The 12,663-nt window shown below is 31.8% G+C and overlaps 1 long non-coding RNA gene across 1 annotated transcript; it reads left to right on the top strand.

Moving 5' to 3' along the window:
- The first annotated feature begins 6,989 nt into the window (after positions 1-6,989).
- Positions 6,990-8,283, top strand: LOC127850270 (uncharacterized). The gene is made up of 3 exons (XR_008035188.1): positions 6,990-7,055; positions 7,301-7,347; positions 8,227-8,283. It is a non-coding gene; the product is annotated as an uncharacterized LOC127850270 (long non-coding RNA).
- The last annotated feature ends 4,380 nt before the right edge of the window (positions 8,284-12,663 follow it).

Genomic DNA, 12,663 nt, shown 5'->3' with positions numbered 1-12,663 from the left:
ATTTAAGTCTTTGAAGACCATTCTACGTAGAAGTGCCTCCTGTGTATCTTTTCCACATAGATAGCATTTTCGTATTAAACAGTGTATCCATCTCCGCGCATACAAATTTTGTCGACGTTTAAAATGATACCCGCAAACCCTTCGCGAATGATATTCATAAGTGCAGATAACAACTATAAATTATATTCAAATTAAACACATTCGGTAAAATTGTCTTTTTAACAATTTAAACCAGTAGTTTATGCCATATCATCATGACTTTGGTAGTACAATCACTAAAGGCAATTTTAGCAAATATGTAGGCTCATCATATATTTTTAAAACAGAGATTTTGTTTAAAACAAGACTAAATTTAAATTTGCTACGGCATTTGAAGGAAGCCATTAACACTTTAATTTAGCTTTTCCATTATTGATACATAGAAACATCCATACTATCGTTAGCCAATTACTTTAAAGAATGTTGTATAAACTTAATTCATAGGAAAATGCTGTTAAGTGTTTCAACCATTTTACATTAAAATCAATTATATCATACCGTCTTTACTTTTTAATTTTGCAACCAGTCGAATAAGGCATGTGTTAACAAAACATATTGTTTGTATTAATTTTCTTTTATTGTACGATTTTTTAATACTTAACACGACCGAATAACTCATGTTTCTGTTTGTACCCACCGACCCTTTGAACAAGCACTTACTGTTGCAATTTTGTATTATTTAAACATGCTTTTTTCTGCAATACATTTCATTTAAAATTCATATGATGAAAAATTGTGAAAAAATGTAAATTCGTTCACATTACGTATGTCAACGAATGAACTATTTTATTAAATTGGAATTTGTCTGTGAGTCTATTTATGACACCCAATTTAGGATATAACTCAGTTGAGTGCGACTGACCTTTGAGGAATACGATCGTTTTCCGTTTAGAAATTTTAGACACGCGCATTGCATACTTTATAACAAGTGTACTTTAAAAGCTTCGAATATGAAAAAATACCCTGGTCTTATGGAAATTCCAGAATCGAATCCCAACAAGCATATTTTGATTTAGTTTCGATTTTCCTGTGATAGAAGTTGGCATATATAATAGGTTTCTCAATCCCTCTTCTGTCACATATAAGATTTTATTGAATTTGTATCGATACCAATCAACTTAAGCTATACCATGAACCACTTCAGATCGTCATGTACAGCAGAGCGCTTTTCATTTGCACACGTTAACTTTACTGTTTTCTGAAAATCGATGACTCAATGTTTTACCTGTAATATCGATTACAGGTAAGCGGTTAGGGACATTCCGTTTATTGTTTTCCGCGTATGACTATTTGCATAGGATATTTTCTTTGACCCAATTTTTACCGTGAGTATAATTATTATCATGTGTTATCTATCTTTTAAAGACTCTTTGAGATAAGCTATGAAACAACCTAATGTACATTTTAAATACATCTTGTTGACGTATAAAGATAATAAAAAATATATAACGAAAGTGGGTTTCTAACTAAGTCGGTTTCTAAATCCTTTTAAACTAAACTACACGCGGACCACCAAATGATTTAAATGCCCGGAACATGTATTACAATATTAATTTGCCATTCACTAATTGAAACTTGATAAGCCTTGAGAATTAATAGTGTTCATATAACATGTAAAGCAAAAGAAACATTCAGGTACTTATGTGAAATAGATTAATAAAAATTTAACAATCGTTAAATGTCTCAATAATTAGAACAATAATTGTGCGTCATCCATCTAAAGAATAATTGTGAAGGACTCTTTTCAGAGAAGCTAAAGAAAATAATAGTAGGTTGAACGTAATTTTGTTTTGCGTCTTGTATCAGAAGTGCCCAGCCATGCAGTTGACTCGTCAAGTTGGGTAATTCTATATATAATAATAAATTTCTTTGATAAAAAGAACATTAGCAAGTACCAAAAAAACTACGATCAATTGTACTAAAATCGCTAAATTCAAGAATTATCAAATATGAAGATATGGAGATCCGATTCACAGTTGTGTATCTTTTGTTACCATTTAGAATGTGCAACACAGTCTATTTTGCGGTTTTTAATTTTTTATGTTTAATGTAGTCTATATTACCATTCTGTTGTACGAGTACACATAATGGGTAACTAAATGCCAACTAGTGCACGCCTATGCAACTTGATATTAAAAGCCGTCTAATGTGTGCATATAAGCTATGCTCATTCCAAATAAGCAACTGGATCAATTTGGTTAAATAACGTAGAATCCGACAAAATGAATAAGTGAGAACAATCTTGAAAACGTCCCAATATATTCAAGCAAACGCATATCGGACAACGAACACTACATTCTAATAGCACAAGTAATGTTATAATATAAAATGTATTAATTGATCGACACACTGATATATTGTGACACTGACAGAACGTCATGAGCGCAAAATTATACCATTCCGCATGTATTGAATTTACATTTATTCAATGTTACACGGCACGTCTCTGAACTTACTTTTTTTGAATTAATTGAAAAACAAGGAAGTTGTAGTATGTGCTTTTAGTGAAGTTAATATCGAAAACGACCCAATTGTCGCTTAAGTATTACAGCGAATGCATATTGGAGAACGTAAACCACAATGTAATGTACGATGATATAATGTACCCTTTATCGATTGATCGTCAAGCTTGTATATTTCGATAAATTTACAACGATCTTACAGGTTACGCGACAAGTCCATGAACATGTTTTGGAAGGGAGTTTAAATGTCACTGAAATCGTATTGTGCATCCTTAAGTAGTTGGTGTAACACACATTATTTAATTAATAATAAATGTTGAAATTGATCAATAAGGTGACCTTTTATTTACTTGGTACAATTGAACTTTTCTTGTACTAAATCAGAGTGATATCAACAACGGGTGTTGTATTTAATATGGATGCGCAGGTTTTTGAAAGAAATGCGCCTTAAACGCTGATGAAATATACTATTACACGAAAAAGAAATATAACATGTTTAATAAATTGCAAACTCACGTTTCATTAATATGATATCCAACACAAATGTCTTAGGGAAAGGGAACCTTACTCAAACACTAGACGTCAGTATAAAACCTGTTCAGTTAAATGGTCATGTAAGTAATGTATTTTTATTTTCAGATGGCGATTTCAACCCCAATTAAAGCACTATTTCTACTGCAAGGTAATTATGACACTCTGAAGGAAGTGAAATACGCCGTTATTTTATTTTGAATAACTTTGTTAATGGCATGTTATTCTATCGACAATAGCGAATAATGGGCAGTTTTTTGTGTGTTCACACATGGTATCGATGCTGATTTATTTCAGTGGCAAGTCTTGGGTTGTGCACCATTGAGCTGTGTCGATTGGAAAATAAGACGTTCGAAGGATTCGAGTGCATTTCGAAAAACGATATTATTATAAAGTTTATAAACCATACTTCGAATGCAACACACATATTTGCCGAGTGCTTAACTGATTTGAAAGGATGCTATTTGACCGCACAATCTCTTGGAAATAAATATGCAGTGTTTTATACTGGAAGCGGAGGACAATTTTATATCAACACGTTTGTGGACAAATCACATGGGTCATACAGCTGTTGTGAAAAGTATGATAGCCAGCTGTGTTTGAGCACGCAATTTGTTACAGAAAACACAACAACTAACAACTCAGACTGGGACATTCCTAAGCAAATAAACATCAGTTCAGGTTGGCATTAATAACCTATTGTAAATGCAGTTAATATTTACCCAAACACATCCTGATATAGTATTTTAGCATAATTTTTAAATTTTTACTTTAATATATTTGCATTTGATTAGCAGACACTCGACAGCACATATCGTATAGATCAATGTGTGCAAGCATAAATAAGTGTACATATCGTATAGATCAATGTGTGCAAGCATAAATAAGTGTTTACCTGCGATATTATATGTTTTTGGCAACTATACCAATGCATCACGTTTTAAGATTTTAGTTCTTATGCGTGTTAAAATACTTTTATCTTTACAGATCAAACTACACAACAATCAAAAGAAAGCTATGCAGTCCTTGTTGTAATTTCGACAATACTTTGCATTTCTGTCACGATAAACGTATTATTTGTGTGCCATCAGATTAGGAAGAAAGGTAAATCATTTGTTATAATAATATTTCAATTACCGGTAAGTTTCCGGTATTGGAATCTCGAAGCTCGAAATTAATAGCTCCGTACGTTCTTTCACTAGATAACTTACTGCGTAAATTTTTTATATTTCAAATGCTCGTTTAATACGAAGGCCGGACTGTAAATACACATTAGAAAATCACAAACACATTACTAGTTATATATGAGTTGAGTTTAATATTACAATTAATATAAATATACAGTTGTGGTAGCATAAAGGGTAAATATATAGACGATATAATCCCTTCTATATATATTTGGTGATATTTGTAGTCACAATAGTTCAAATAAGGTTAAAAACCAAAAGAAGTGTCCGTAAGGGTGACAGGTGACCGGTAGCTGTGGAATCCGACAGCAGAAATATCATTTCACGTATCCTTTCAGTTAATGAAAAACAGTGTCTTTATGTTGCCAAAAATTTGCTCGTAATATCATTAGAATGATTGTCTTAACCCTAGTTATATCAATTTATTACATACTATTATACTTTTACTGTGTTTTAATATTGTAGCCGGCATTGTTTTATTGTTTAAGTTTCTTACAGCATTTTTATTTATATCACACAATTTTAGATTATTAATCCTGTAATTAATGCTTCATAATAGTATCAATCACTCTTATTTTTTATCAATTTTATATACATATATATGTTGTGTACAACGCCATTGAATATAATTATATAAATAGGCGTTTCATCAAATTAGAAAGTTTCAAGTTTAAAGTTTCAATATTTGATACTCACCTTTTCAGGGTGCATAACGCTGGAAAGGCTAATGTGCGGTAAAGGCAAGGTATGTTCATATAAATAACGTGTTATTAGTTATTGTTCTTTGTATTATTAATTTGTGTATGACTGATGCAAAACTGCCATTTTATTAAACCACAAATCAATATTTGCAGAGGTCCTCACATGATATACAACCATTCTACGCACTCGGAAAGTTTAACATTTATTAGTTGCGATTTGATAAAAGTAATGACATTTAAGACGATATATTTTCACAAGGCGCTTGTGTAAAATCGGTTTAAGTATGGGAAATGTATGTGAATAAAATCACTGTTTAAAAATAAACACTTACTTGAAGCTCGAATTCATTTTGAACAATAATAACAAATTTATCAATATTTGACAGTATAATAATATTACATATTTAATTACACTAAAACGATAACACTTTGACTACGCTTGCTATTACACACTAGTGCATTTAATCAACAAATTAACTTAGAGCGGTCGAGATCCTTAATGCACAGCTGATAACACACAAGAAAATGCATTCATTTACATATGCTCATCCTGAATAAAATGGACAATTTAAGCCTTTGCACATTTAAACAAAGTTGCCAACTATTTTGTACAATCGTCGGCTTATACAATTATTTTGTTTCGTAGTTGTTTAGGCGATTCTTTAAAGAATCCACTATCAGCTGAGTGAAGTAAAAGGTTATTAAAAATATCCACCGCCATAAAAAACAGATGCTTTATTATCGAATAAAAAATATTTTGGTTTAATTTTGGTTAGGGTTATAGTTATGTCTTGAATGTTCCTTTACTCAGTTCTACATGAACACGATAGATGGACAAAGCTTAATTTAATAAATTTAATTAGAAAAATAAACCTTGCTTGTTTTCTATAAACAAAGAATGGACTCAAGTGTGTTTTATGTTGAGATGAGCATGTGCCTTAGAATTTCGGAGGATTTTAAGATAACATCACTAAACGCGCTCAATCAAACTTGTAACAAGTACAGGTTGCAGGATCAAGTGTCTTTGTGGGGTTCACAATTGAACGTTAATGGATGTAAACACACAGTTTTGTGTTCAAATTATTGTTAATTTCAACTAGTGCATAAAAAACAGTTTTTATGCTGCTTATGGAACAGTGAAATACACCAGAATTACTTGATTTAATAAGCCTGTGTTCTTGGCAAAAAATTCTATGTATAACGCAAGCATATATGCTGCACACAACGTAAGATTTCGGCACCGTTTTTAGACGTTTTCAATGATTTAATATTCAATCTTAAGATATCGACACAAACTGCAAGAAAAACTGCCTTTTATAAATAATTTTGCTTATGCTGTTCAATAACTTGAGATGTTTGCAAACATAATCTTCTTAACGGTGTGCTTATATTCTGTCCATCCCGTGTGTAAACCCCTGTGAACCCCGTTAATCCTTCACCCTGAGTACGGTTCCTGAAAGCTATACAAAAGCAAAAAAAACCCCAAGAGCTGTCACCACAGGATGACATATGCCCCCTATAAACGCTTTGATAGAAGTTATGAGCATTTTTCGAAACCTAAACGCAAAGAGTGACGGACAGACGGACAGACGGACGGACGGACAGACGGACGGACAGTCCGATCACTATATGCCCTCATTCGGGGCATAGCAACCAAAGAAATAAATATTTTTTTGTTATGATTAGATACCACGATTGCAAAGGACAAGCAATAGTTGGGCGAATAATAGATAAGTTTAATGTTCGTGTATTACCTGTAGCAACACAGAGAAGCTAAATAAGAATCGAAAAAAACACCAACACATTACAAACATTACACATTTGTTCATAAATATTTTCGTGTATTACAACCCAGGTTATCGAAGAGAAAAGATACGGCAACTGTTCGGAAAGAATCATTAGATTCTTATTTAAAATACAGGATAAGAAAAATAAGCTCACGCTTAGGACATCAGATGATTGTTATCAAATCACTTTCTCTCATTCCCACTCATCAATACTCCTGACCGCGTGTTATTCGACGACAAACTATAAAAAAGAATTTGTTGTTACATTAACATTATTCTTGCAGATCTTGAATGCTTTACGGGACGAACGCGATAGCTGGGTTGAAGTACGCCCTGTACATTCTGCAGGTGTGTTAACCGTAAACCTTTTATGTCGTGTTTATTGTTGCTTTTTATAATCGAATTTTGTCGTTACATTCATCATACATTTAGTTATGAAGCAATTTTATTAAAACATGTATGGAATTTATTTGGAAGTAACACCAACTATTTCCTCTAATGTATTCTAAGAATTTACATACAACGATTGTAGAAAACAAGAATAAAAACATGTTGTAAACTGCTGTATGTTTTCTTCTACTTCTGTCTTGCAGATTTCAAATTGCTGATGAAAATGTCTGATATCAAAGGGACACAGCTGGTAAGAGACAATTGAATTGATCATATACAGCGCATGTTTTCTTTAATACTCCACTGACAAACCATTTAATATTTAAATTACGTCGTAAACCTTTATTTCATTACTGAGTTAAACATACCGTTGCTGGTTAAAGATTTGTGATTGTATTGTGTTCCTTTAAGTAAACGTGTGAACGCACATAGTGAGATTATTTGATGGCATTCATAACTGTGTAGATCGTAATTCGTGATGCATATATATCATAATACAATTAACAATTTAATGTTCTCTGCATTTAAATATGTAATTAAAACACTGATCTCTTTGAACAAACTTCCCAAACGCTTCAATAATTAATTGGCATAACAGCAACATCTCAGACGACGCATTTTGTATGTGGTGTTCACGCTGATACTGAGAGTGATTTAAGACAGCACACACTTGTTGTATAACAATCAGAATTGCATAAAATAATTCGTGTATATCATTATTTTTATCTCTCTGCGTATATTTATTAGCAATGTTATTTTATTTTGTCAAAAGCAGTTTTTTTCTGATAATGAAAATTAAATCAATAAATTACAAAATTGAACTTTTTCAGTCAATATTTTGCTGTGTGGAAGAGGCACGATGCAGTTTGATTAAACTGATAATGTGCATGATTGATCTTGATAAAGTATTGAACAGGACATTTTTGTTAAAAGATTGATTGAAAATCATTTGAATAATGCTCGAGAACTGCACACTTTGCAATGGTTATGATGATTTACAATAAACAAACTTGTAATCAGTCAGCTTCACATCAAAACACGATGATTGTAATCCGGGTCACAAAATTAAGCACTAAATCATGTAACAATATGTTAACCAATTTAAACGTATAATATGTTTCATTTACAGAATAGTTAACACATTTTTCAAAAGAAGAGTTTGACAGGTAAGTGTTATGGAAAGTATTCCTTTATTATGTGTATGCTATTACTGTTGACATTCAACTGCTAACGAGCGAGCTATTCACTGGTACAAAATGATCTGTGTACTTATCCTAAGGGTGGTCTGATGAGTATTTTTTTAATTCTTTTACTTAATATTATGCACTTGATATCCTCTTATAAAATTGGATGTTGAACCCAATCAAACTGCTCTGATAGTTATAAGGCTCTTTTAGCAATAAGGCACAACGCCGGCGAACACGATCAATAACATAACAGTTTCTTTAGGGACGAACTTACATAAACAAAAAGAGCAAGGTAGAAATCATAATGGACACTTCAGTTACTAAAACGTTTAAAACGACAGTCTTTTGCAAATCGCAGTTTGACGAATCAATACATGGAATAAAAAAACTTCACAACTTTTTTTTTAGTCACCCCCTTTTTACATACGCAGTCAAAGGTTACTAATGAATTATTACACAGTTCTCTATCTAAAGAATTTTTAACTTTGTTATTTTTTTAAAGCAAAGCAAAAAAGTAAGTTGAGCATATTGAATTTGTATCCGAGGGCAATGAACTGAAATTCGGATAATACTTTCCCGAATAGATAAATATTGTTAGATAATCTGACTGTTTTATCCGAAGCGTATATATTTCCGTTGTCATAAAAACACAATATGTAGTCGCTATATTCAAATAATATGAATAAGGATCGAAGATGATCACGAGAAGCGCTTGCTTTATGATCTCATTTTAGGTTTGATAAGAATCATCTGCGCCACAAACTGTTGGTCATTGACGCAATACAAACTATTAGCTGTTAATTGTTTGTAAGTTTATACCAATTAATGAATAATTCATATGTAGTGATGTATATCTTTTCTAATATTTACTATGTCATTTTAATCTGCGCACAACATATCGGGTGGTGCGGTGGTCGAGTGGTAACACTCTGGTCTACCATTCCAGATGTCCCCGGTTCAATTCCCGACCGGGGCACTGGACATTTCAGAAATGCTTCAAGTGTTTCCCACCCAACTAGAGATGTACTATTATGAAAACCCAGGTAATTCTCGCGTGTAACGGTGCTATACACTGAGCACGTAAAAGAACCAAGGGATCTATTCGCAAAGAGCTAGGGTCTCGCACTCGGATTCCTTTGAGCCCAATACTGACTCTTCTGCAAAACCAAAGAACCCCATAGGAAATAAGTGCTTGCACTTTCATGGGTTATCCGTGACTGCAAGGTAAAAATAAATCTATACAAAACATATACACGTAAGTTAAATTAACGTAAAAACAATTTAAAACGACATCGCCTTATTCCTGAACATTAAATGAATACTTTATAAAATATCATAAGTATTGTTTATAGTCTGTATTATTTAGCGCGGAAATACCACACATATAATCGAAAAACGTTGCGTTCAAGCTTTCGAAAAATAGTAACGTAGAATTTATTATCAATTAAATTATCAAGAGGTTGTTCAATCGTATTTCTAGCTTTATTATGGCATATTCTTTGATACCTATTTGTGTTAATAGTTTTCTGAGATAGAATTTGTGATCGCACGGGGTTCCTTTATATTGTTTCAATAAATATTCAAACGTGTTCAGAGAACAATAACAATACAGTATAAATCAATAAAAATAGTTGTGCTGATAATAATTACTATTTAATATATAAGTCCAGCTTTGCTGATCATTTTTACGTTACCATAATTTGATGCTTTTTATAATGAATTTGATCAAACATTTTGTCTATTTAAATTTTTCAGACTAGCTGATATTATAAATAAATATCATACATTGATGCTTATTAACAATGAACTTGTTCAAACATTTTGTTGGTTTAATTCTTACAGAGTAGCTGATAGTAAAAATTAAGAATAAACATAAATATTATTGCAAAAAAAAGAGGAATGTCCACGGTTGTCAAGTCAGTTGTGTCGGGCTTTAATCAATTTTGTATTTTCTCTCCTTTGATCACGCAGGTGACGTATCAATCATGTTGGGGAACGTGAATGAATATTCGTAAAATATATGTTACTGTGGTCTTGCCCAAAGCTTTATATGGCTTGCCGCTATGGTGCAACTATTCTAATGGTGACATAAATCAACTTGAAATATCCCATAGAAGATGTGTTAAACAAATTCTTAGCGTCGGTAGGTACACAAACACCGATGTTGCATTGTCATGCTTAAACATTGAATCCGCGGAAGAACTGATAGACTTTGAGAAGCTTGAGTTTTTCGGGCAACTGTGCCGGCTTCCAGTTAGTTTCTTGGCCAAGAAAGTGTTCATACATAGACTTACACGATATTGCTTAGGGTGCATTAATATGCAACGGCTGATTCCTGACATCTACAGACTATTACAAAAGTACAGTTTGATGCCTACCCTAGAAACATATCTGGAAAGTGGTGTATTCCCCAGAAAGATGGCATGGAAACGGACAATAAAAAACAGTGTTGGAATTACAAACAAACAAAGACGCTCAGACATTGCAAATAAAATTACATGTCGCGAGGATTTAAAGCTATTTGAAGCTGATAGACCGCTTACCGCCAACGTCATTTCTAAGACTTCACTGTCACTCTCTGTGAACCACAAGTCAACGAAGATCCTAAGTATGGCGATGTCGAGGCAATTTGCAAGTCAATGTGCAATCTGTTACAAGTTCACCGACAGTATTGTGAACCATACTCTCTGGTTTTGTGAAAAAAACAGAATTCAAAAGGAATAAGCTTATTGTTGAACTGTACAGAGTGATCGGGCTCTGCAAATTTATGCAATTTATGGCTCTTCCCGTATTGACAATGAGTAGACATCTGGTGTGTCTTGCATTAACAGTAACTGAAGATGGCCTTTTTAGCAATTTCGTTTTACTAAAATTCATATGTGATCTGTTTTAACTTGTTTACATTATATTCGCTCAAATCGACTATGATGTTTCTTTGCAATAACCTTCAGGATGATATTGTCAGTTTATTATGGATAACCTAACTTTAGCTTGAATTTTCGTTTTCATTTAAGGTAAAGTAAATTAAGTTATCGATATTAGCTAAATAGTGTGGTTATTGAATACTTTTTAAGTTTATATGTTTACAAATATTACACCAACTTTCGCTTTCGGTTTCATGTGTATCATTTTAGGTTGATATTTGCCTTTAAACTTCTTCATAAATTTGGAAGAAAAAATTCCAATCGATCGAAAATCCGATTTTATGTAATTTAAACATAAATATTAAATTTATTTATTTATTAATAAATTTAATTATTATTAAATTAATAACTTAAATTACATAAATTCGGAAATGAGAATCGATCGGAATTTGATTTGAGTAATATAAATTTGGAGAAATAGTATGACGTGTCAAACGTTGCAAGATTCAATGTTTTCATATGTATGTGGTATATTTTTATATATTTGTTGTATATGTACATATGTATGTGGTATAATTGCATATATATGTTGTATAAATTCATATAAATATATATATAAATATATATATATATATATATATATATATATATATATATATATATATATATATATATATATATATAAATATATAGTAAAATCAGATATATGTATTGCATAACAAATATATGTTGTATAATTTCATATTTATGTCCGATATTTTCATATATATGTTCTAAAAGTTCATATATATATGCACTATTTTGACATATATGTGGTATAATTCTGATATTTGTGATGTATAATTTTAAAAAGAAATGTGTGTTATAAACTTTCATATTTTTGTGCAATAATCCCATATGTTTGTTGTAAAATTTTCATATATATGTTCTATAATTGGCATCATGGGAAATATTTTGAACAGACGTGACTGAAAAGCGGAGATGGCTAAATCCAGCGTTAAGTACTTACAGTGGAAGGATAAGGACTCATAAATATTAAAGCTGAAATGTCAATAATATTGTATGAGTAATGTATATACATTATTAGTACATTTCTGTTGTATCTATTGAAAAATATTCAAAATAAAACATATGAGTGCCTTTCCGTTTATAGAAATCCCTGTCCTTGGAAAGGGGCACTTCAATTCAGTCATACCGATTTGAAACGAATGATTTCATTTGACGGAATACCAATCATCCTTGTGGAGTGTAACCTTGGCGGTGATGGTTTTTGCAGGAAACTTACCAGATACAATTTAATGAATATTTAAGATATTAACAATTTTATAATTATTTTAACATATCTTATGGCGGTATATGGCTGAGTAAACTTTACGAGAATCGATCGGAATTTGTGCGATCAGTTTAGATGGTAGAATTTCGTAAAAAAAGTGCTTATCAAGTGAGCGCATTTTTGCAGGAGATAACGATATGGACTTAAAGTTGAAAGAACATGTTAAATTAAAAAATATGGTC

Source organism: Dreissena polymorpha, chromosome 11 (genome assembly GCF_020536995.1).
Source record: "Dreissena polymorpha isolate Duluth1 chromosome 11, UMN_Dpol_1.0, whole genome shotgun sequence".
Classification (NCBI taxonomy): Eukaryota; Metazoa; Mollusca; class Bivalvia; order Myida; family Dreissenidae; genus Dreissena; species Dreissena polymorpha.
This window is presented reverse-complemented; position numbering and strand designations above follow the sequence as displayed.